The sequence below is a fragment of the Protopterus annectens genome, chromosome 2.part1, assembly GCF_019279795.1.
Source record: "Protopterus annectens isolate FY-2018-M chromosome 2.part1, PAN1.0, whole genome shotgun sequence".
Classification (NCBI taxonomy): Eukaryota; Metazoa; Chordata; order Ceratodontiformes; family Protopteridae; genus Protopterus; species Protopterus annectens.
In genome coordinates this window covers 1,958,042,965-1,958,068,269 of record NC_056729.1, presented here as the reverse complement: position 1 = coordinate 1,958,068,269, position 25,305 = coordinate 1,958,042,965, and the positions used below count along the sequence as shown (strand labels likewise).

Below are 25,305 nucleotides of genomic sequence, written 5' to 3'. Positions count from 1 at the left end.
ACCCTTTAATAACTTATTAAAGTCATATAACAACAGTGAGCAAATTTGTAAAAAATGCAATACTCAAGGGTTGCCCCTTAGGCATTTTGAGAGTTTTTTTTTCACCCTTTGACACTACTGCCTTTTGACCATCAAATCATCTCTCTCTAAATTGAACCACCTGTTACGCATATACCTGGACAACTAACAGGGGCCATCATCTTGGTATCTATCAGGGCTTGTTCATTTTTGCTTAAAGTGGTCCTAACACCACTACATTTGCCCAGTAACATGCCAAGGGTTTTGTATACAATGTAAGTCAGTGAGGGCATATCACTCACTTCTGTGAGTGACATAATCCCTCACGACAGTCCTACTACCCTTGAAGCCAGTGCTTTGATATGGTCTCCAGTCTTTACCAGTAATTAAACCATGGAAATGTGCAACCTGGTTATGAGTTTCTTCCAGCCCTCCCAGGAAAGATAAGTTGTTAAAGCCACATCACTCATCTTCTCCTGCACACTAGCTCCATTAAGTACATGATCCGATAACTGAACCCAGTTACCTGGGTCATAGTCAGGGTTTTATTCCTCTATGCCTGTGGAGCTGGCTTATTTATTTTGTGGGAGGTTATTGCAGATTTGTAAACATGGAAATGATGTTATGTACTGAATTTATTCTATCATGGTATGTCTACCTCTATAGAATTGGTTCAGTTTAATACTAGGCTTCACATTTTAGAGAATATTGGGGACACTGAAGAAAGCAGAGTTCCTACATGAACATGATACTGTTATTAATATGCTATGCAATATGCTAATGTAACTTTGCTACAGTATGCAAGGCCTCTTATCTTACCTGACTGTACCACTGGCATGGTGCTTCACTGCATTTCAACACATCCTCCTTTGTGCAGACTATGAGATATTTAACCCCTTAAGAGATAACTTTGGACATCTAATACAAGTTAACATTAATATTCACGTTATGCTTCTGCAGACTGGAAGAGCAGATGTCGACTGCCTATAACCCCATTTTCATTCTACCCCTGCAGCGGTCTGTCACCTTTCAGAATACCCAGCAGGTTAAGGTCAAGATGCTGAAAAGGTAGCTTTACAGACACCTGAGGGTCCAGATCCCACTTTCAGTGTAAACAAAATGCAGAGAGGTTTGCCAGGTCTGTTGTATACACTTAAGAAACTTTGTCCTACAGCAGTTGCACAATGAATTATTAATTAAAGTTATTGGCCCATCAGCCTCACCAGTCTTACATGCAAAACTACAGAATGTATCATAGCAGAACTCATTTATACAGACATAAACATCTTAACAGATCTAGCTCCCAATCAGTTTGGTTTTGTGATGGGCAGGTCCTGTCTTCTGAATACAGTAAGCTTTTTTGTAAAAGCTACAAAGGCTGTGGACAATGAAGACCCCACCCAGTGCGCACTGCTTTTCAAGATGTGGCCAAGGCTGTTGACACTATCTCCCATGCTACTACTGTTAAAAAATTAGGCAAACTTACTGTAAATTGTTATGTTACCCAGTAGTGTGCAAACTGGCTATCCCAGGTTATAAAAAGTAACATTGTCACTAGTGCGTACCACAGGGATCAATGCTGGGCCCTTTCTAAATGTAACTTTACAACTAGTGGGTACCACATAGAGCAGTGCTGGTATCCTTGTTGAACATAACATTGTAACTAATAGAGTACCATAGGGACTGGTGCTGGTCCCTCTCTGAATGTAGTATTGTAACTAGTGGGGACCACAGGGAGCAGTGCTAGGTACATTCGCATTCTAACACTGTAACTAGTGTGTACCACAGGGATCGGAGTTGGGACCTCTCTGAATGTAGCATTGCAACTAGCGCATACCACAGGGAACAGAGCTGGGACCACTCTAAGTGTAAAATTGAAACTGGTGCAAACCACAGGGATCAGAGCTGGGAACTCTCTGAATGCAGCATTGTAATTAGTGCGTACCACAGGGTCAATGCTGGGACCTCTCTGAATGGAACATTTTAACTAGTGCGTACCACAGGGATCAGTGCTGGGACCTCTCTGAATGGAACATTTTAACTAGTGTGTACCACAATGATCAATGCTAGCAGATCTCTGAATTTAACACTGTAATTAGGGCGTCTAACAGGGATTAATGCTGGGACCTCTCTGATTGCAACATTTTAAATAGTGCGTACCACAGGGATAAATGCTAGGAACTCTATAAATGTACAGTGAAACTAGTGCGTACCACAGGGATCAGTGCTGGGACCTCTCTGAATTTAACATTTTAACTAGTGCATACCACAGGGATCACTGCTGGGAGATCTCTGAATTTAACTTTGTAACTAGTGCATAACACAGGGATTAATGCTGGGAGCTCTCTAAATTTAACACTGTAGCTATTAGGTACCACAGAGATCAGTGCTGGGACTTCTCTGAATGGAACATTTTAACTAGTGCATACCACGGAATCAGTGCTGGGACCCCTCTGAATGGAACATTTTAACTAGTGCATACCACAGGGATCAGTGCCGAGAGATCTCTGAATTTAACGTTGTAACTAGTGCATACCACAGGGATCAGTGCCGAGAGATCTCTGAATTTAACGTTGTAACTAGTGCATACCACAGGGATTAATACTGGAAGATCTCTAAATTTAACACTGTAACTAGTGGGTATCACAGGTATCAATGCTGGAACCTCTCCTGTTTGGCATTTATTTTGCAGGCATCCAGTCCAGTATCCCAGAAGTGTGGTTGACCATGTTTGCTGATGTAATCCACTCATCCACTGAGAATAAACAGCTCCAGTAAGAGATGGAATATATACACATGAATGGGTTACTGAAAATGGTCTTAAGTTAAATACAAAAAACATGCAGTATAATAGCATTCAGTAAAATTAGTTGTTCCTACCTGATATGTTTTAAACTGTACTTCCATTTAGGCAGTCAAAGTCATTACAGACCTGGGTACTTATGTAGAGAATTCTCTCTCTCATCTTATCGTTGTGTTTCTACCATAATGTGAACATCCATCCATCTGCCCCAGTTAATCAAAGCCCTTAAATATTTCAGCAATCCTGACAGACTAGCCCAACTCTCATTATACCCAGTAGCCTGCAGGCTGCTCAGAGGTGACCCATGTCCTGCTTCTTCAGAATATTAGATTAACATGGCCTGATATTACTTGCATGCAGGAAACTCAAGAGTCTCTCCTTTCAATGACAAATCCCTACAAGCTAATTATGGTGCACTGCACTAATACACTTTCTGCATTTGGTCCCTCTTTTGATAAGGAATATTAATAGACGGGTACAGAGGCTTAAAGTCCTCTATAGACATATCATTTTTCTGAAAAGTTCAGGACAAAAATAAATCTCCTTTCAAAGCTGTACCAAGCTTTCACTGCAAATATGGCTCAGTATTAATTTCTGAATTCCTGAACTGCACTATAACATGACTCCATCTTCAGCGACTGTGCCCCCTAATACCTTGCACCAAGTGCAGCTGCCCACTTCTCTGCACCCCCCCCCCCCCCCGCCAGGATACACCTCTAAATCTACACATGGATTTCAGAAACTTCATTAACAAAATGAGTACAAATATATCAAAAGTCAGCAAAATTCAGCTTTGGTAGTCAAAGAAATACTCATTGCTGCACCCTACTGCAAAATTTGCGCTGGTCATCCTTTATAAGAATGTGTACTACTTGTACTTATGTAATGCCTTTAAATTCCTAATCATCATCATCAACAACTCCCTTTTTTCACATTTGCGACATGGAGTTGGGGTGTTGCTTCATCTGTCGACATCTCTCTCTCTTTCTCGATTCAGTGCCACTCTCCTATCTTCTTTGGTGGTCATACCTGACTATTGCAGGTCTTCTCTCACACAATTCATCAATCTCTTTGAGGGATGTCCTCATTTCCTTTTACCATCTACCTGTCTGCTCCAAAGCTTCTTCACTAGACTACCTTCTGCTTTCCTGCATGTGCCTGAAACACCATCATTTGTTTTCTTTGACCTTCTCTGCAACTGAAGCAACTTGGGTTTATGTTCTGATGTGCTCATTTCATCTTTTGACCCACAGTGTGTATCCTACCACTTGTCTCAGAACCCTTCAACTCCATCATCTCTGTTCTCAATTGCTCTGCCTTCACTGCCCAGTTTTCTGCACCATACAGTAGTACTGATCGCACTACTGTTTTGTACAACTTATTTTTCAGCATCTTACTAACCATGACACTCTGTGCCAGTTGGCCGCAGCCTCTCTAATTCCAGCTTTTGCCTCCACATTCAGATTTCCCCTCTCTTCGCCCTCCCTTCCAAGGTGCTTGATGCTGTTAACCTGTTAACCTGTTCCATTATTTTCCTTTCTATATAATTTATCAGCTTCTTCTGATTTCTCTCATTTGCTGATATTCAACTGTCTTATTTGTAATCAGTTTCATCCCATGTGTCTTTAGCTTTGCATTTCATTCCTCTATCCTTTGCTGAAGTTCTTGTCCACACCCTTCAAGCCCTCCTCACTCTAGTGAATATAGACATCTGTGTTATGGCTGAGACTTGGTTTAAAGCCATAGAAAGTACTCTGGCAGTGCAAGGCTACAGTGTCTTCCACACATTTAGACCAACAACAGCACAGACTGGGGCCAAAGGTGGCGGTGTCTTGATCTACGATAGCAACAAATATACTTCCCAGTTGGTTAAACAGGATGATACTATGGAGTTCAGCCATCACCACAGATGAAGGCCCTCACAGTATCATAGCTAGCTACAGGTCACTGTCTATGCCCCTTGAGTCTCACACCTCTTACCTAAACCTCCTAGAGGTGCTCACCTTTCAACCTTATTCATGAGTGACTTTAACACTTCACAGACTGGGAAATGTACACTGCCTCAAACTCACATGCACAATGCTTCCTGGATTTTATTATCACAAACACTCTGGAACAGTGCATGCTCCAGCTAGAGGATCAAACATACTGGATCTGGTACTCACTCCGTCATGTCCTAATTATTGAGGTCAGATCACAAAGCTGTCTCATTTGAAGTAAATTCAACCTGGAAAATACAGCTAAACCAGTAACACTTAAGAACTATTCAAAGGCAAACTGCATCCTATTAAGTGACTGTTTGTCAAAATTCAAGGCTTCCCCAAACCCTGAGACTGCAGCTACCTTTGCAGAATTACTCAGAGTCCCTATACAACCTTGTGAATGGCTGCATAGAGGCTGCCATACCTACCAGAAATAAACCCAAAACAAACACTAAAAACAAACTCCACTGGTGGAATCCTCACCTAAACAGGGTATATAATAAAAGAAGATACTCGTGGCCAAAATCAGGAACAGCGACTTAAAGACAAGTGCTTTCTTATATAACTGAACAAGAAACTAAGAGGCATAATTAAATCCAACAAGTAGAGTTACAAGGCCATTATAGTCTCTCAGGCAAAGGACAATCAGGAGGCCTTCTTCAGCTATGTCCAGAACTTTAGAGATAAGATACAAGGTACAGCACCCAGATCAAAGGAGTTACAGTACCACTGTATTCGGCCCTTACCAGACCTATCATTGAATACAATGCCTCTCTGGCATGTATCTAACCAGACGTTTGCAACAGTTGAAATGCCCAGAGAATTCAGGGCATGGATACTCTGTCCTACACTGATCACCTAAAGGCCCTGTCGCTGCATCTAGTCTCCTACTGGCTCCATGGAGGTGACTTTTGCCAGGCCTATGGGGCTTCCCCAGACTCAGCCCTGATGGATCTGTTGCATTTGCACTTACACAAAACAAACATCACCAGAAACACTAGATTGAGGGATCTGAGCTTTGCTTGTGACATAAACAGAATGTGCTGGAGAGACAGATAAGTGCCCCCAAAGGGTCCCACACTACAGAATAGGCTTTTGATCCATGTAAAACTGAGTTCATCCTTGACCTATTCAAACAAAACACTGACAATTGGATGGGAAATTGTAAATTTACCCCTGCTCTGCCCCCCCCCCCCAAGTCCCTTATGGCCAGCAGCTGTCAATAATAAAAGTATTACCCAAAATAATAAAGCCCCTACAAATCCTTAGTTACCTCCCTACAAACATACCCCCCCCCCTTTTAGATGCTTGTTATACTTGGGACACAGGCACTAGTCTAGTAACAAATTCACCACCTTAACAGGTACAAGCAAGCAAAATCTGAGGGTAATGCTACTCAATGGTAGAAGTCTAAACCTCAAAATGCATTCACTGGAGGCACTCCTTAAAATGAAGAACATTGACAGCTGTGCAGTGACAGAGACTTGGTTCAAGGCTCTAGAGAGCACCTCTGCATTACCAGTCTATAATTCATACCACACCTTTCGGCCACCTAACCTGGACCAAAACACTAAAGGTGGAAGTGTGTCCATATTCATTAAGGATATCCACATCTCCAGGCTAGTTGCTCAGAATAATGCATCCGAGATTATCCAGGTGCAACTAACTCTGGGCAATACCGCAATCCAAATTGTAACCTGCTACTAATCCCCCACTATGCCCCAGGATTCCCACTCCTCATTTCTTGATACACTGGAAAATATTAGGGTACAACCCAACACCCTAATAATGGGTGATTTCAACTACCCCACCATTAACTGGGAAAACTACTCATCTACCAACTCTTTTGCTCAACGTTTTCTGGAATTCATAAATTCCAATGCCTTGGATCAACTTATCCACACCCCCACCAGGGGCAGCAATATCCTAGACCTGGTCATTACCAACATGGGTGACCCATGTTCCACACCAGAGATCAATTCCTTGTTCATCAGATCTGACCTCAAGCTAATCACCGTAGACATCCACATCCTGCCCCCACCCCCTTTTAGGGACACCACCGTAAAAAATTTCTCCAAAGCCAACTTCTCGCTTCTTCAGACGGAAGTGGCAAACTTTACGACACCCATACAGATGGACAATAGAGGTACAACTGCTGAATCCTACACAAATGCACTTTATAAGCACTTAACGAGTGCATGGATCGTGCTATCCCTAACAGAACCAAGATGCTATCCACCAAAAAAAGGAAGCCAATCTGGTGGTCCCCTGCCATAAACAAACTCTACAACAGAAAAAAGAAACTGTTGCAAAAAAGAGTAAAATCCCATGATTGGAGGAACTCCTGGTCAGCCTCAGTAAGAAGCTGAGATCCCTCATAAAATCCTCCAAAGCTAGTTATGAAAATAAAATCGGCACTGATTCTAAAGACAACCACAAAGCATTCTACAGCTATGTCTAGAATCTCAATGGCAACACTCAGATCTGCTCTGAGTTACAGCACAATGGCACTAAATATACAGAACCAACTGATATTGCCAACATCCTTGCAGATAGGTTCAGTGCTAACTTTACCCCCCTCTCACCCCCTAAAGGGCCCATCTCTATACCAAAAGAATGCAAAGTTCCTGTAATCACGGCTGCACAGGTAAAAAACACTCTCTCCAAAGCCAAGAACACAGCATCCATGGGACCTGACAACATCCCAGGATGCATTCTACACGAACTGCAGAATGAACTGGCACCCCCACCTAAGCACCATGTTCAATCATAGCCTCACCTCAGGCTTTGTGCCCATTGAATGGTGCACAGCAATGGTTATCCCACCCCACAAAGGGGGAGCCACCACGGACCCTGGGAACTACCGCCCCATTAGCCTAATGAGCCTGGTCTGCAAGGCGATGGAACGTATCATCATGGATCTTATATACAAAGACATTGGTAATCTTGAAATTCTGGACCCCACCCAGTTCGGGTTTGTAAAAGGCAGATCATGTCTCCTAAACCTGATAGACTTCTTTGAAGCAGTCACCAAAGCCATAGACGAGGGCAAGGTGGTTCACACAGCCTATCTAGATCTTGCCAAGGCTTTTGACACCATCCCCCACTCTGGAATTATAGATAAACTCACTAAACTAGGTATAAATCCCTATATCACAAGTGGGTTGCCAACTGGCTCACTGACAGAACCCACACTGTGAAAGTAGCTGACTCCAAATCTGACTTCAGACCAGTGACAAATGGAGTACCACAGGGTTCAGTCCTGGGTCCTCTCCTGTTTGGTATCTACATTTCTGAAGTACAGGCTAACACAGAAGGTCTTTATTAACAAGTTTGCAGATGACTGCAAACTAGGAGCCATAATCGAAACTCCTAATGTTGTGGACATCCTACAAAAGGGCCTCACTGAGACAGATGCCTGGTGTCAAAGCCATGGCCTCAAGCTCAGTGCCAAAAAGTGCATTGTCATCCCTTTTGGTAAAAACTTTGTATCTATGAGCTACCACATAGGTGGTAGTCTACTTAACACCGAAAGTGTGATAAGAGCCTTGGGACACAGGTGGATAGTAGTATCTCCTTTGATAATCACATTGCCGCAGTAGTTAGGAGATCCCTCTACATGGCATACCTCATCACAAAAGGTTTCACATCCAGGAAAAAAGAGGTCATTGTTCCCCTCTGCTTGTCACTCAGACACATTACAGAGTACAACACCCATTTTGGTCTGTACCTCACAAGACATCTACAACAACTGGAAAGGCTGCAGAAATGCCTCACAAAGAAGATTGCTGGCCTCAAACAGATGCCCTATGCAGACCATCTCAAAAAACTCCAGCTTTACTCCGTCACATATCACCTACATAGAGGCGATGTCTGCCTAACATAAAAAGCTATGTCAAACCCAGAGCTGTTGGACATGCTCCACTGAAAGAAATCCCAGTCCCTCCGAGCTACATGCTCTAGGGACCTAAACCTTGTCACTACAATAAACAGAGCATGCTGGAGGGATAGATTCCTGTCCCAGAGACTTCCCATACTCTGAAACAAACTATCTATCTATATCAAACAAAGCTCCTCATTAGCACTCTTCAAGAAAAATCTTGATGACTGGATGGGAAATAGGAAATTCACCCCAAGGATCACCTCTGTGGCTCTGCTCGACAGGAGCACAGGAAAATAATTTTCTTGGGTGGCAAAAGCCAGGGTACCTTTACCTATGAACCTATGAACCTATGAGTTTGCTTGTAATCATCTGCATACAGCAGCTTTGTCAATCTGTTCCCCCTACCTGTTTGATAATGTAGTCCATCAATACTCTGAACAGCAGTAGGCTCAGGGCTGAACTCTGATGCACATGCACCCTATTGGGAGCCTCTCTGTGAGTCCAAACAATGCTTGTACTTGTATCTTTGGGTCCTTGCACGTAGCCTGTACTAATTCAACCAATACTTCTGGGATTTTGAACCATCACAGGACTGCCATATTCAGCTTTATTGGAACCTTGTCATATGTTTTCCCCAAGTTCAGGCATGCCCATTTGAACACTTTCCTCATCTTTAGCTTCTTCTCAACTATTTGTCTCACTGCAAACACTGAAGTGGCTGCACTACACCCAGACCTGAATCTGAACTGCTCATCTCCAATTTTACTTTCTGCTGGTCTGTGTATATGTTTATATAGCCTCCCTCCAGAACTTTCATGCAGTTTGACAGGAGTTTGATACCTCTGTACTGCCGCAGTTGTGAATGTCCCATTTGTTCCTGTACACTGGCACTTGCATGCTTATTCTCCAGTCATTTGGGATTTGCCTTTCTCTTCATTCTGCTATGAGGAACTTCGGGAACCATTTCTCCGCCAAGTCATCCAACATCTTGATCATATCTGCCGTGACCTCATTTAGACTGCTGTTTTCCATGGCTTCATTTTCCTTAGTGCTATTCTTACTCCTTCTAAGGTGGTCTCCTCTTCTTTCGTTGCAGGCTGTGTCTGGGCAGCACAGCTTCTGTGGGGTTTTCTTCATTCAGTGCTAGAGCTCTGAGTATTTTTGTGAACACTTGTGCTTTCTCTCTAGTCAACTTCCAGATATTCAGCCTAGTTTCTGTTGTCCTTAGAGCCTTCCCTGACTACTGCTTACAACTGATTGTGGCAAACAGAAATTTATGCTGTGAGCCAACTGTTTCACTGGGGATGACTTTGCAATCACTGATTCTTTCCCAATGCCCTTTATTTACTAAGGGGATGTCTACCTGAGTTGCATGTTGGCCATTCCTGTATGTGATCTTGTGACTGACTCATGTACTGTCCACTATCAAACCCATTGCCAGACAGAAGTCTAGAATAGCCTTTCCTTCTTTATTCCTATTGCCCCATCCATATGGACCCAGGAAGTCCTCATATTCTGTTCTGTTTCTCCCGTTATTTGCATTCAGGTTACCTGTTATACCAATTCATGTTGTCCTGCTTTACCTAGGAGGTACTGCCAGTGCTGTTTGAATTCACTCATTACTTCAGTATTACAACCCTGTTAGGGAGCATAGGCTGAGATCATGAATACTGCCCTATTCTTACACTGGAATATGACTGACATGAGTCTATCACATGAAATCTCTCACTACGTTTTGAAGCCTCTCCCTCACCACAATGCCTACACTATTTGCAGTTTGTCCTCCTCCTAGGCAGTAGACGCTGGATCCCAACCCAAGTGGCTTTGCTGCACTGCCCTTCCATCTTGTCACCTGTGTACAGATGATATCCAGTTGCCTTCTTAACATCATGTCATCCACTTAGAAGCTCAGTCCTGTCATTGATTGTAGCAGTCCTAATTTCATGTTTGGTGGGTTGAATGTTTTTTATGTTCAGCTTTCACTCAACACAGCTGCCCCATGTAACCCAAGGTGGACAACTGGACACTAGCCAGCTAATAACTTGTTGACCAAGGGCTGCTCGGCTTTATGGGGAACACACATTCTCCCAGTAGGAGCACACAGACCCCTCCCAGAATTAGCATGAATCCCTAGTGTAGGGTGGAATAGGCTGGGTCACAACCAACTTATCACTGGCAAATCCGAAGCCCTTGTTTACTTATTTTTTATTGGTGATATTAGTCAACCCAGCTAATTCAACTATAGCCAATTTTTACACCACAGAGTGTCTAGCCATGACACGGCGTGCAGTCTGTGACCCATGTTCTCCTGTCTACAGGATACTGTGCACCACAATTGGTGCCCAAAGTTGTTGATCTATACAACTCTTCCCCAACAGATACCATCTAGAGTCTGTGATGCAGCCCACAACTGCATTCTTAGGTGAGTTTAAGGTGGAAATACTCAGCATGTGTTTGGGAGGTGGGAGTAATCCAACAGAGATACACAGAGAACATGCCATACTTTAAATTCATAAATCCAGGTGAAAAAACTCTTATCCCAACTTCTGTACCCATACCATCTCACTCATACTCTGTGTTCTGCACAACTTATTGTACTAAAAACCTCAAGTGTTCCCAATTCATGCAAAGATGTAGTATTTAAATGGTATAGGTCTTGTCTGAAATAAGATTCATGCAGGTGTCACAAGCCTTGACATACTATATCAGTTCAAAATTCAAGCAGGCCAAGATTTCAGAAACCAAGTTAAATGCAATTGTTAATCAGTTTAGTGCAAGTGATACTAGAATTCACATGTACATCATTTATCTCAACAGTGGTAGCATAAAGGAAAATGATTTACTAAAGTTAGGGTTAGCATACATGATTAAGTGGGCAGGGGGGCTTTGAACACAGAAATGGAAGTACAAAAATAACTGCAAAAATATTTTGTGCTACTTAGGCTCTTTTCTCTTAACAGTAAAGGTTTTAAACACTGGTAATCACTGAGAAGGTTAGAGCATTTCCATTACTTTATGACAAAACTGTCAATATGAATGTATGTGTCATCAGGGGAAAGACAACCATGACATGTCACCAGTAGCGGGTAGTACTGCTAAAAGGTAATATCAACACAGTAGTTTCTGTAGAAGGAGGTTGACATGCACTATCCCAATCCTGAAAGAATACCTTAATGATTTTTTTGAGACCTGAGCTTGACAATCACATACTTATCAGGTCTGACACCAAAGGTAGCCATCTAGCCATGGTAAAAACTAATGTAAACTCAAAGCTAAATCATATAACAATATTAGAAACTAAATACTGCCACACACACACACAAAAAAAAAAAAAACATCTGTTGATTGGTTGACTGCAATACTATTAACTATCTGTTTAATAGATTTCCAACAAAATGTATTAATTTAATTTTCTTGTCGCCTAAATCCATCCATCCATCCACAACCTCTTTTCCCATTTTTGCACATGGGGTCGGGTTGTCACTAATTTAGTTATATTGCAGTTTGTTGCACGTAATGGATATAACCTTTTTGGTAATAATGTCTTTTTAATATTTGTTAACTTAAAAAGGCTGTCATTTGATATTTTAGTTATTCAAATGATCAATAATAGCTTGATTGAAACAGATGTCTGTATTTACACCATTTTATTTCTTGTTGCTAGTCTTAAATATAGTTTGCAAAGGCCATTTCCATAAATCTAAAGAATTACAACTGATATACCAAATTTGAGTTTAGAAATAATAAATCTGATATCGACTGCTTTAATAATTTACTTTATCAAAATTTTTGAAGTTTTATATTCACAAATCTATGGAGAACAAAAACACCTACTCACAAATCAAAATAGTACAGACTTCCTACAAAAACTTAACTTCCCGAAAATTGATGCGAAACAAAGAAAAGAATTAACAGAACCAATAACCATGGAAGAAATAATAACAACAATCAAAAAATTGAAGTCACATAAATCTCCTGGCCCAGATGGTCTTACGGCGGAGTTTTACAAAACATTCTATCTTATCGCTGCACAAATATTATATCATGTATTAAACTATATATTAAACAATAAAATTAATGATATACACTTTAATGCATCCAAAACGATTTTCATACCCAAAGAAAAGGCAGATCCTCAAAATCCGGATAGCTACAGACCCATTTCATTACACAATATTGATACTAAAATTCTAACATCCATTCTGGCTAATAGACTGAAAAAAATAATGGACATAATTATTTCGAATGAACAATCAGGTTTTTTAACATCTAGGCAAACCGGTGACAATACACTAACACTGCACACATTAATCTCATATGCTAATCTCAATAACCAAAATATATATGCACTAATTATAGATGCTCATAAGGCCTTTGATAGAGTCAGCATAAAATTTTTATTCCAAATCCTACCTTACTTTAACATACCCCAAGATTTTATTACAACCCTGCAAATACTATACAGCAATCCTTATACAATATTATATATAAATAAAAGGTGGTTGAATAGGATACAAATCAGAAATGGCACTCATCAAGGGTGTCCTTTATCTCCCTTATTGTTCAATCTTTATCTTGAACCCCTATTTCTAAACATCAAGCAAAATGTATATCATAATGCCCCAGTAATACATAACACAAAAATTTCCTTATCAGCCTTTGCTGATGACCTTAACATATATTGTACAATGCCAACCACAAACACAAAAAAAATACTGTCTGCTATCGAAGACTTCACATCAATTTCAAACTATAAAATAAACCTTAAAAAAACTAACATTTTCCCTTTAAAAACTCCGAAACCTTTCTCCCTGCTACTTTTGATAGGTCAAATAAAAGCTGAAGAAAAGATTAAATATTTAGGAATTACATTCTCTACAGATAACAAAAAGTTTTATCTAAATAATATCAAACAAAAATGGGACCACATCCTACTTGATTTAAAGAGATGGAAAAATCTGAAACTACCACCATTAGCCAAAGTCTCGATTATCAAAATGAATATCTTGCCCAGATTTTTATACATCTTCATGTCCTCCCAGCTATCAATACCCAAGAAACTTTTTAAGCAAATTCACACTGAATTTGCTAAATTTATATGGGAACCAAAAAAGAGTAGAATCTCATATGATAAACTGATGACTCCGAAAAGCAAAGGTGGATTAGACCTACCAAACTTTGAAAATTACTATTCAATCATAAACGCCAATAGAACTTTAAGAATCGCAAATTACGATATGCGAGGAAATAGCTGGACCCCACATTGGGTTAAACTGAGTTTTAAACATATTGAAAGCCTGAAGATAAATCCCAAATCAATACCTTTCTTAAGCAGTAAGAACATTAGAGCATATAACATACTGGAAGGCCTTAAAAATGCTATAACATTAACACAAAATATTTTCAAGTCAGTAAATCTCCTTCAACCCATGATGATACTACAACCCATCCACAAAAATCCTAACCTGAGAATTAACAACCAGCTAATAGACCTGAAAAAATTCCCATTAATAATGAATATAACACTACAAGATCTATACCCATATTTGAACTGTACCACTCACGAAATAAGAAACCAATTGGGCCTTCCCAAAACATATTTGCTGATCTTAAGACAGATTAAAGAATTGTGTTTAAGCTACCTCCAAGATATAAACATCAATAAAGATGACTTAATGAAATGTAACTCATTATGGCAAGCCCTTCTACAACACAATAAATTCATAACATGCTCATACAAAATGATCAAAGACCTGAAATTTCAAGAACACATACTCTTATCAAGTATTGGAAAGAAAAAATACCTATGGTGGAAAACCATAAAATAATACAAGCTATCAACCTAACAACAAAATCCATATCCCTTCAGAAGTTAGGCTTTACCCTACTCATGATATATAATAATGCATATTACACACGCCTTAGACTGCATAAATTTAGCTCTAGAAACTCCCAATTTTTGCCCTCATTGTAAAGATGAAACTGCTGACCTTTTACATATGTTCTGGAGCTGTAAATGTGTATTCAAACTTTGGAACTCCCTGAAAATACAACTACAAAAGATGGGATATCAATCAACTCTTACTTGGGAATTTACGATGTTACACATTCCCCCAATTAACCTGTCTAAAAGTCAAGCAATCATTCTCGTTAATATCTTCCTATTAATGAAGCTTTACATAGCTACCAAATGGCTGACCACATCTAAAATCACATGGAATAACTTTAGGAACTTAGCAATAAAACATATACTAGCCCACAAATACATAATAAACAGACAAAACAAAAATCCCAATATTTTGAAACGTTGGGAACAAATTTTCAATATAATACTTGCATAAAACATTGATTTTGGAAGACATTTACAACATGCACAACAAAATCATAACATTATATAGTATTATACCAACCTGGTGGTACTAACCCTGGAGAATATATATATATATATATATATATATATATATATATATATATATATATATATATATATATATTGTTGTACCAGTTATATATCACCTGTATTTACTCTTGTGAATTGATGTATATTGAAAATAAACAATAAAGAAATATTATTGAAAAAAATAATTTACTTTAGTAATTATGCCAGATTAATAAAAATAATACTGGAAAGGTTTGGGATAAATAGCAGAATATCATTAGCAAAACCAGAAACTGCAGCAAAGTTTCTATAGCTATCTAAAATGAACGTATATAACAACTTCTTACTTTTAAAGCAACAAATTCTACTCTTCAAATATAACGATGAATTAATGGTAAAAAGGGGCAACCATGACAAGTACCACAACTAGAACAGCTGCAGGATGATATCCTATTACCTGGTTTTAAAATGATATATGCATTTTACATAGACTGGTAATTAACTTAATAAACTGATAAGGAAATTTCATTTTGGTAACACTTTAAATATAAAATTCCAGTACTTTATTGAATCCTTTATTTCTTACATGCACATCAATTAATGTTAAAAACATGACTCCATATGCTGTACATTTACTTGTAATATAAGGAAATCCATCCTGAAAGTAGGTCTGTAATAGCCAGAATGACCTTAATTCTGTTTGAAAGCATTCTCAAAAACAGCATTCCTACCTGGCCATGACAGGAACTTAGCTGTAACTACCATGTTAAAGCCTTCTCTGAATGCTCCTAAACAACAGGTGATGCTGACTTTGAAATGCTACTGGGTTTGCCTAAGATTTGCTGTTATTATTTATAGATGGACAAACCTTGTCTTTGCTAGTATTCCACTCCTAGTGTTTGGAGACAATAATGCAACTCAAAATACTGCACTTGGAACATGCATCAAGGTCATCTGTCTTTATTTGCAGCTGCTTTAATTCATTTTCCATACATTTTAAGTTTTCCATCCCAAAGACTTGAATAATGTAACAAAGACAGTTGGCTGTGTGTACAATGAAAGCTGTTCTGATAATGTGGCAAATCAGTCTGATAAATCAGCATGAATGGTTTAATAATGTTAATATTATTTATTTATTCATTTTACAGTTTGTTTACCAGTATAGTCCATTGGGCCAAAAGAGCCCATTTTCAATGGAGTCCTGGGGAGAAAAGCTCCAACATGGTTAAAAATGAGACATTGTAACAACAAAAGATATTACATAGTTTTAAAACATGAGAGTGTGCAAGAAGTGCAAATCTTATTACAAAAATAAAAACTTATTTTCAGACGTATTATGGTGTAGCATGCACCAGCAAGGGAAAAGAGGGGAAGTTCAGGGTGATAGGAAGAGGGGGTGTAGGAGTAGAAAGTATGAGGAGGTTGGGAGGGAGTTGGCTAGAATGTGGAATAAGCAGTAAGTGCTGATCAAGGTTGTAGTAAACGAGAGCTTGGGAGATAGAGGAGAGAGGTACCACAGAAAGTGAGGAGAGGTATCAGAGAAAGTGAGGAGAGGTACCACAGAAAGTGAGGAGAGGTATCAGAGAAAGTGAGGAGAGGTACCACAGACAGTGAGGACAGCTACCACAGAAAGTGAGGAGAGGTATCAGAGAAAGTGAGGAGAGGTACCACAGAAAGTGAGGAGAGGTATCAGAGAAAGTGAGGAGAGGTACCACAGAAAGTGAGGAGAGGTACCACAGAAAGTGAGGAGAGGTATCAGAGAAAGTGAGGAGAGGTACCACAGAAAGTGAGGAAAGGTATCAGTGAAAGTGAGGAGAGGTATCAGAGAAAGTGAGGAGAGGTACCACAGAAAGTGAGGAGAGGTATCAGAGAAAGTGAGGAGAGGTATCAGAGAAAGTGAGGAGAGGTACCACAGAAAGCGAGGAGAGGTATCAGAGAAAGTGAAGAGAGGTACTACAGAATGTGAGGAGAGGTACCACAGAAAGTGAAGAGAGGTATCAAAGAAAGTGAGGAGAGGTACCACAGAAAGTGAGGAGAGGTATCAGAGAAAGTGAGGAGAGGTACCACAGAAAGTGAGGAGAGGTATCAGACAAAGTGAGGAGAGGTACCACAGAAAGTGAGGAGAGGTATCAGAGAAAGTGAGGAGAGGTACCACAGAAAGTGAGGAGAGGTATCAGAGAAAGTGAGGAGAGGTACCACAGAAAGTGAGGAGAGGTATCAGACAAAGTGAGGAGAGGTACCACAGAAAGTGAGGAGAGGTATCAGAGAAAGTGAGGAGAGGTACCACAGAAAGTGAGGAGAGGTATCAGAGAAAGTGAGGAGAGGTACCCCAGAATGTGAGGAGAGGTACCCCAGAAAGTGAGGAGAGGTATCAAAGAAAGTGAGGAGAGGTACTACAGAATGTGAGGAGAGTTATCAGACAAAGTGAGGAGAGGTACCCCAGAAAGTGAGAAGAGGTACCACAGAACGTGAGGAGAGGTATCAGAGAAAGTGAGGAGAGGTACTACAGAATGTGAGGAGAGGTATCAGAGAAAGTGAGGAGAGGTACCACAGAAAGTGAGGAGAGGTACTACAGAAAGTGAGGAGAGGTATCAGAGAAAGTGAGGAGAGGTATCAGAGAAAGTGAGGAGAGGTACCATAGAAAGTGAGGAGAGGTACTACAGAAAGTGAGGAAAGGTATCAGAGAAAGTGAGGAGTGGTACCACAGAAAGTGAGGAGAGGAACCACAGAAAGTGAGGAGAGGTATCAGAGAAAGTGAGGAGAGGTATCAGAGAAAGTGAGGAAAGGTACCACAGAAAGTGAGGAGAGGTATCAGAGAAAGTGAGGAGAGGTATCAGAGAAACAGGGGCAGCTCATGCTATAGGACTGTGGGACTGCAGTTCCCCCACCTGTAAAATGGGTCCCCCACCTGTAAAATGGATAAAATAAATTCCCCATTCCCCCCACCGTAGAACATATTAAAATAAAAATTCTCGGACTCCGTGCATGCGTGCTTAGTTCCTGACTGCTGTGTTAGACAGACCAGAACTCCAAGCATGCATGCTCAGGCATTCCTGAGCTCCAGACTGCTCTGTTACGCAGTCCGGATAGAGAAGGCAGGAAACTCCGCCCTTCCAGCCCAGAGGTCTGTGCAGTGACGACTGGGCTGAGGATAGGTGATTGCTGCGGAGGATGTAGCTGAGTACAGAGACAGGTAGGGTGTTTATGGAGGACAGAGAATCTAGTGTGTGTGTGTGGTGTGTGTGTGTGTGTGTGTGTGTGTGTGTGTGTGTGTGTGTGTGTGTGTGTGTGTGTGTGTGTGTGTGTGTGTGTGTGTGCATGTGCATGCATGCTTTGGGAAACTTTTTGTTCAGGTTTATAGTTATCCATGGCAGTGGTATCCCCAAAAATAAGCAAGTGAATAAACACTAATGATAGGTCTTATAAATATATGTCTAAATTCCCACTCTTACTGACAATAAAAAAGCAGTAGGATATCATTTCCCTTTCTAACTCTACATTTTTAAAACTTTGCTTGCTTTTAACTTTCTTTCAACTTGGCAATCAGTTGCCACTATTTATATATCAATGTGCTTATCATATGCCTTTAGAGCTCTCCACTGTATTTATCCTTGTCATTTCCTTAGTTAGATTGTCCATGTATCTACAGGACTTCTGGGAAGAAACATTAATTCATACACATTTAATGGTCTTCCATTCAATGATCACTGTCATGATAAATATCTTCTATCAGATCTTGTAATGCACTTCAATAGATGCACTGTCATTACTAGCAAGCATGTCAGTTCATTGTAAATTAGCATGATTCTGCACTTTTGCTCTCTTACCTATCTGATGGTCAATTTTAGGTGCAGACAGATCTTCTGTCGCTTACTGAAAAATGATTCTTCTTAAACAAAGCTTCTCTGTAAAATCTTCACCTTATTTTTATGAGTCTCACAGACTTCAGGGGTGAGATGTTATTAACTATAATACTGAATTTTGATACATAAACAAGGTCACAGCTTAGGGACAGAATGGTTTATCCTATTAGTGGCTTTGAGGCAGACCTGCACTGATGGTTATTAACTGCAAATTTCAAATAATTTTACATAGTAAAAGTCATGATACTAAACCTGTTTGTTCATATATTGTATGCCTTTATATAGACTGATTTGCCTTTTAGTGCCTGCAGCTGTCATCACATACCATAAAAAGTATCAGTCATTCAGTGCTGCACTGCTCTTCCTGTTCAGTTTAGAACAGGCTGCATGTCGAATTTGGTCCCTTTTGTAAAATCACATTTGGTGGAATATTATTTTATTTGTTATGACTCCTTCATAGGTTGGTACTAGGTTGTCAGCCCTAGGGCCTATACAAGCCTAGCCATAACAATTCCCTGGCTATTTCTTCACACACTATTTACTTCCTTGGACCCCTGTCTAGCAGAGCGACTGACGTGATCCCCGGGGTGAATTTCCTTTCTCCCATCCAATCGTCAAGGTTCCTTTTGAAGAGGTCCAAAGAGGCACTCTGCTTGACATGTATGGGCAGTCTATTCCAGAGTCTGGGGAGTCTCTGGGTCAGGAACCTATCCTTCCAGCATGTTTTGTTTATTGTGATGACAAGGTTTAGATCCCTGGAGCGAATGGCTCTGAGGGACTGGGATTTCTTTAAGTGAAGCATGTCCAACAGCTCAGGGTTTGACATGGCCTTGTATGTTAAGCAGAGATTGCCTCTGAGTAGACGATATGCGACAGAGTATAACTGGAGTTTTTTAAGGCGGTCAGTATAGGAAATCTGCTTTAGGCCTGTGATTCTTTTAGTGAGCTATTTCTGCAGGCTTTCCAGTTGTTGCAGATGTCTTGAGAGGTACATACCAAATGGGGCATTGTATTCTATAATGGGTCTAATGAGGGATGAGTACAGTGGGACAATGACCTCCTTTTTTCTGAATGAAAAGTCCTTAGTGATGAGGTGTGCCACATAGAAGGATTTCCTGACTGTTGTGGCAATGTGGTTATCGGAGGTGAGACCACTGTCCACCTGTGTCCCTAAGTCTCTTATCACACGTTCGGTGTTTAGTGTACTGCCACCTATGTGGTAATTCATGGGTACATGTTTTTTCCCAAAGGAGATACCTATACATTTCTTGGCATTGAGCTTGAGCCCATGGCTCTGGCACCAAGCATCTGTTTCTGTAAGGCCCTTTGGTAGAGTATCCACATCATTTGGAGATTCAATAATGGCTCCCAGTTTGCAGTCATCTGCGAACTTTGTTAGCCAGAGTCCCTTAGTGTTGGCCTGTACTTCAGAGAAGTAGATGCCAAACAAGAGCGGTCCCAGGACTGAACCCTGAGGTACTCCACTTGTCACTTGTCTGGAGCTGGATTTGGAGTCAGCTACTTTTACAGTGTGGGTTCTTTCAGTAAGCCAGTTGGCAACCCATTGGGTGACGTAGGGATTAATGCCCAGCTTAGTAAGTTTATTTATGATTCCAGAGTGGGGGATGGTGTCAAAGGCCTTGGTGAGGTCTAGATAGGCTGTGTGGACCACCTTATCCTTGTCCATGGCTCTGGAGACTGATTCGAAGAAGTCAATCAGGTTCAGGAGACAAGATCGGCCATCATGAACCCAAACTGGGTGGGGTCAGTGTTTGAAGGTTGCCAATGTCTTTGTTTATAAGTTCCATGATAATACGCTCCATGGCCTTGCAGATAAGGCTCATCAGACTGATGGGATGGTAGTTTCCAGGATCCAAATCCCCCCTTGTGGAGTGGGATAACTGTAGCTCTGCGCCACTCAGTGAGCATGAAACCTGAGGTGAGGCTATGATTAAACATGACACTTAGGTGAGGTGCCAGTTCATATTATAGTTCATGTAGTACACAGCCCGGGATGTCATCTGGTCCCATGGATGCTGTATTCTTAGCTTTGGAGAGTGCGTTTTTACCTGTGTGGCCATTATTACCAGAATTTGACAATCTTCTGGTATTGAGATGGGCCATTTAGGGGGTAGAGGGGGGTGAAGTTGGCACTGAATCAATCTGCCAGGATATTGGCAATATCCTTGGGATCAGTATATTTAGTGCCATTCTGTTTTAGCTCAGAGCAGATCTAAGCATTGCCATTTAGATTCTTGACATAATTATAGAACGCCTTGTGGTTGTTTTTGGAATCTTTGGCAATTTTATTTTCGTAACTAGCTTTGGAGGATTTTATGAGGGATCTCAGTTTCTTACTGAGGCTGGTAAGGGAGTTTTTTGCATCCTGGGATTTTCCACTTTTCTGCAACAGTTTCTTCCTTTTGTTGTAAAGTTTGTTTATGGCAGGGGACCACCAGATTGGCTTCCTTTTTTTGGAGGAGAGCATCTTGGTTCTATTTGGGATAGCACGATTTATGCATGAGTGGATGTGCTTGTACAGTGCCATAGTGTAGGATTCAGCAATCTAACTTTCAGTTCCTGTCTGCATAGCTGTCATGAAGTTTGTCACTTCTGACTTGAGTAGCATGAAGTTGGCTTTGGAAAAATTTTTTATGGAGGTTTCCTTACTGGGGGTTGGGAGTGAGATATGGATGTTAAGGGTGATTAGCTTATGGTCAGACCTGACTAACGAGGGGGTTACCATAGGTGTGGAGCATCGATTTTCCATGTTGGTAATGACCAGGTCTAGGATATTGGAGCCCCTGGTGGGACTATGGATTAGTTGATCCAGGGCATTGGAATTTATGAATTCCAAGAACCATTGGGCAAAGGTGTTGGTACATGAGTAGTTTTCCCAGTTAATAGCAGGGTAGTTAAAATCACCCAGTATTAGGATGTTTGGTTCTATCTTAATATTTTCCAGTATGTTTAGAAAGGTGTAGTGAGAATCTTGGGGCATGGTGGGGGATCTGTAGCAAGCTACAATTTGGATTGCAGTCTTACCTAGTGTTAGTTGCACCTGGAGAATTTCAGATATATTGTGTTGGGCAACTAGCCTGGTGGTGTGAATATCCTTGGTGAATATGGACACTCCTCCACATTTAGTGTTTCGGTCCTGGTTTGGTGGCTGACAAGTATGGTAAGAGTTGTAGCCTGGTATTGCAGGGGTACTCTCTGGAGCCTTGAACCAGGTCTCAGTTACTGCACAGATATCGATGTTCTCCATTTTTAGGAGTGCCTCGAGAGAGTGCATTTTGAGGTTTAGACTTCTAGCATTGAGTAGCATTACCTTCAGATTTTGCATGCTTGTACCTGTTACAGTGATGGTTTTATCCTTTGAACTTTGCCTAAAAAAGGCACTATAGGGGTGACAACAGCCTTAGCCAGTAACCTGAATCCCAGGGGTGACAGGTGCAGACCATCTCTGGCAAAGCATCGTGGTCTGTCGATCATGTCGTCCGGGTCAGACAGATACTGGATCCCCTTTGAATGACACCAGAAGCTTAGCCAATTGTTGAAGTCAGTCTGTTTTCTATAACCATCTTAAATGTTCAGTCTGAAGCTTATTATCAGGATCAGATTAGCACAATAAATAACATCGGACAGAGAACAGCAGAGAACAGAGTACCTGGATGGAGCAGTAGTCTGTTTTCCACTTTCAGGTTTTCATGAATATGAGGGGAGCAGTTGGAACCCTGTGGCATTGGGAACATGGAAAAGATGTATGTGTGTGTGTGTGTGTGTGTGTGTGTGTGTGTGTGTGTGTGTGTGTGTGTGTGTGTGTGTGTGTGTGTGTGTGTGTGTGTGTGTGTGTGTGTGTATAAAATGCCCCAGTTGCTTCATGGTGGTGGGTAGAGAATAAGGCTTGAACCCTGTACCTTGGGCCCAAGTGACAAAAGCCTGAATTCCCTACCCACCACCATTTATAAAACATTTGCAGATTTTTGCCTCATATTTGTTCTGTTCCTCATAAAATCTGTGGTTTCTGTATTTTTGTTACTTAACACACACAGCCAGTGGTGCAGTGGTAGCAGTGTTGCCTGACAGCTACAGATTGTCTGGTTTGATTCTTGGCTGTGATGATGCCTTCTGTGTGGAGTCTGCATGTCCTCTGTGGGTTTGTTCTGGTGTCCTCAGTGGATATTTGTCCCTATTTTTTGGACTGTATTCCCCCATTATTGGCTTCATCCAGGTTTTTTGTGCCAAGGTTGAGAGCTATGGTGATAACTGAACTCACTGAATATGTCTGGGGGCTGTATTCCCCCATTATTGGCTTTGTTCAGGTGTCTTGTGCTAAGATGTTGACAGCTATGGTGAGAACAGAATTCACTAAATGGTAGCCATTTAAGTTTCAGTCTTCCTTTCTTTCATAAAATTATGCATAGTGGTATGTTGCTCTGGCTGTTTTGCACAGAGTCTTGGGTTCAATACTTGGTAGTGAAATGTATGGTGGTAACACAGCATTTTATTCTAGCAACTTTCCAACATTATACAAGCAATGTTTAAAATGTGTCCCTGGTTTTTGGGCTTTTGTCCCCCCCCCAAATAAATGTTGGCTTTTTCCAGATTTCTTGTGCTGTAAAGTTCAGAGATACAGCTGAGTGTCGAGTAGATTTTACAAGGAGCTGAGAGCTGCAGGGGAACAAAAGTTTAGTGTTGCTTATGCCAAATTTGCTTACGTTGTAAATAGCACAACAGGTAGTGTAATTTCTTTTGATGCAGAAGGCTGTGGGTTCTACTCCCACAGTAGGTAGATTTATTGCTGATACTACACTCTGTTGTAAAGAGGATGGATGCTGCAGTCCTCTTTGGCGAAGATACCTAGTAATTATGAACTTGTAATCAGTTTGCCATCCATTCCCTATTGTGATATTACTAGCATTATCATTTTTTTAATGCAACATAGGCAATTTATTCCTCAAGGGCAACAGGCACATTATTTGTAGATGAAACAATAACATATAAAGTTGTTTGCTAGCAGTAACCTCTTCATTAGTTAACATATTTTTTTTTAATGTGGAATTATTTAGATGACTTTTACTTCTTCAGGGATTGTGCATATTTACTGCTACTGGTGGACTGTAGAAGTTTGAGTAGACTTTTATGATGGAAATGTTCTGAATTGGGCAGTTTTGTCATTATTGGTGCATGCATTTTGTTTCATTGTTTACTAGAAAAATGTTCAAAACAATAAATTTAAAATGCCCTCTAACAACTGTACTGTATTGTACAAGGAATATAATTTAATACAGTCAGGAAGGTGTATCAAAGAGCATGTGTATGTTTCGTGTTCAAGGGGCCTATGATTTGAAAACAGCCCAAAATTAATCTTTATCTGCCACTGGCAAAATGTATTTTCTTTGAATGTGGGTTTCAATGCTGTTTCAATGAATGTGAGTTTCAAGGGCAGAGAAGTTTTAATGCTAAGTCTATTTTCATTGTGAGACTGCATTGCTTTGTTTAGCAGATATTTATTAGGGTTTATGCTGTAAAATATAAAATAAAACGTTCAAATGAAATCCATATAATTGCAGAAGTAAAGCAGTATGCACATCACAGTGTTTATGACAAATGGGGCAAAATAACCAAGGAATGGGACATCGGAATGGCTGCGGGGGGGACGCTCCATTCGACCATGATTTTGTGAGGGGGGAAGGGCAGCAAACTCAGACAGCCCCAGCTGAACTATACCTCTCAAATGTCCAGAATTTTGCAGCATGAATAGATTTTTGCTTCTTATTTTTGGTTTGTTCCTCATAAAATGTGTGGTTTTCTGCCAAATCATTTAGGAATGAAGTCACTGAATAATGACACACATTGAGTTTCAGACGTCATAACCTTCAGAAAAATGCATGCTAAAGCATGACCTGTTATTCTATCAACTGTCTTTTTAGTACTGTTTGTATGTTCTCCCAATATATTTGGCCTTATCCAGATTTCCTGCATTAAGAGGTTGAGAGGTATGTGCAAATAACTCGCTTTACAGAATTAGGAATATCCAAAACTCTCAACTGTCTCCAATTTTGACTCAAAATGTTACTCTCCCCCTAATAATCCCTCTGCAAAATGGCAATTTTGGAAGAAAACGTGGAGGGTTTACAATTATAAATAACTGTAATGATCAGTTATAGATTACTTTTATTTCAGAAATGCATGTCGATTCTCTTATTTTGTCAGCTGCTCAAGTTAACAGTACTAATTTTAAAAAGGTGTCCCTTCTTTGACAGGTTCCCAGCTGTATTGTGTGGCAATTTTACATTTTTGCATAACATATTTGGTCTGTTTTTTCATAAAATTGTGGTTTTCTGGCAAATTAGTAGCAAATCATTAAAGAC

At 40.5% G+C, this 25,305-nt stretch overlaps 1 protein-coding gene across 3 annotated transcripts in view; it reads right to left on the bottom strand.

The window, feature by feature from the left end:
• DST (dystonin) overlaps positions 1 to 25,305 on the bottom strand; it is a 4,096,730-nt gene that overhangs the window by 1,164,693 nt on the left and 2,906,732 nt on the right. The gene's annotated exons all lie outside the window — the stretch shown is intronic.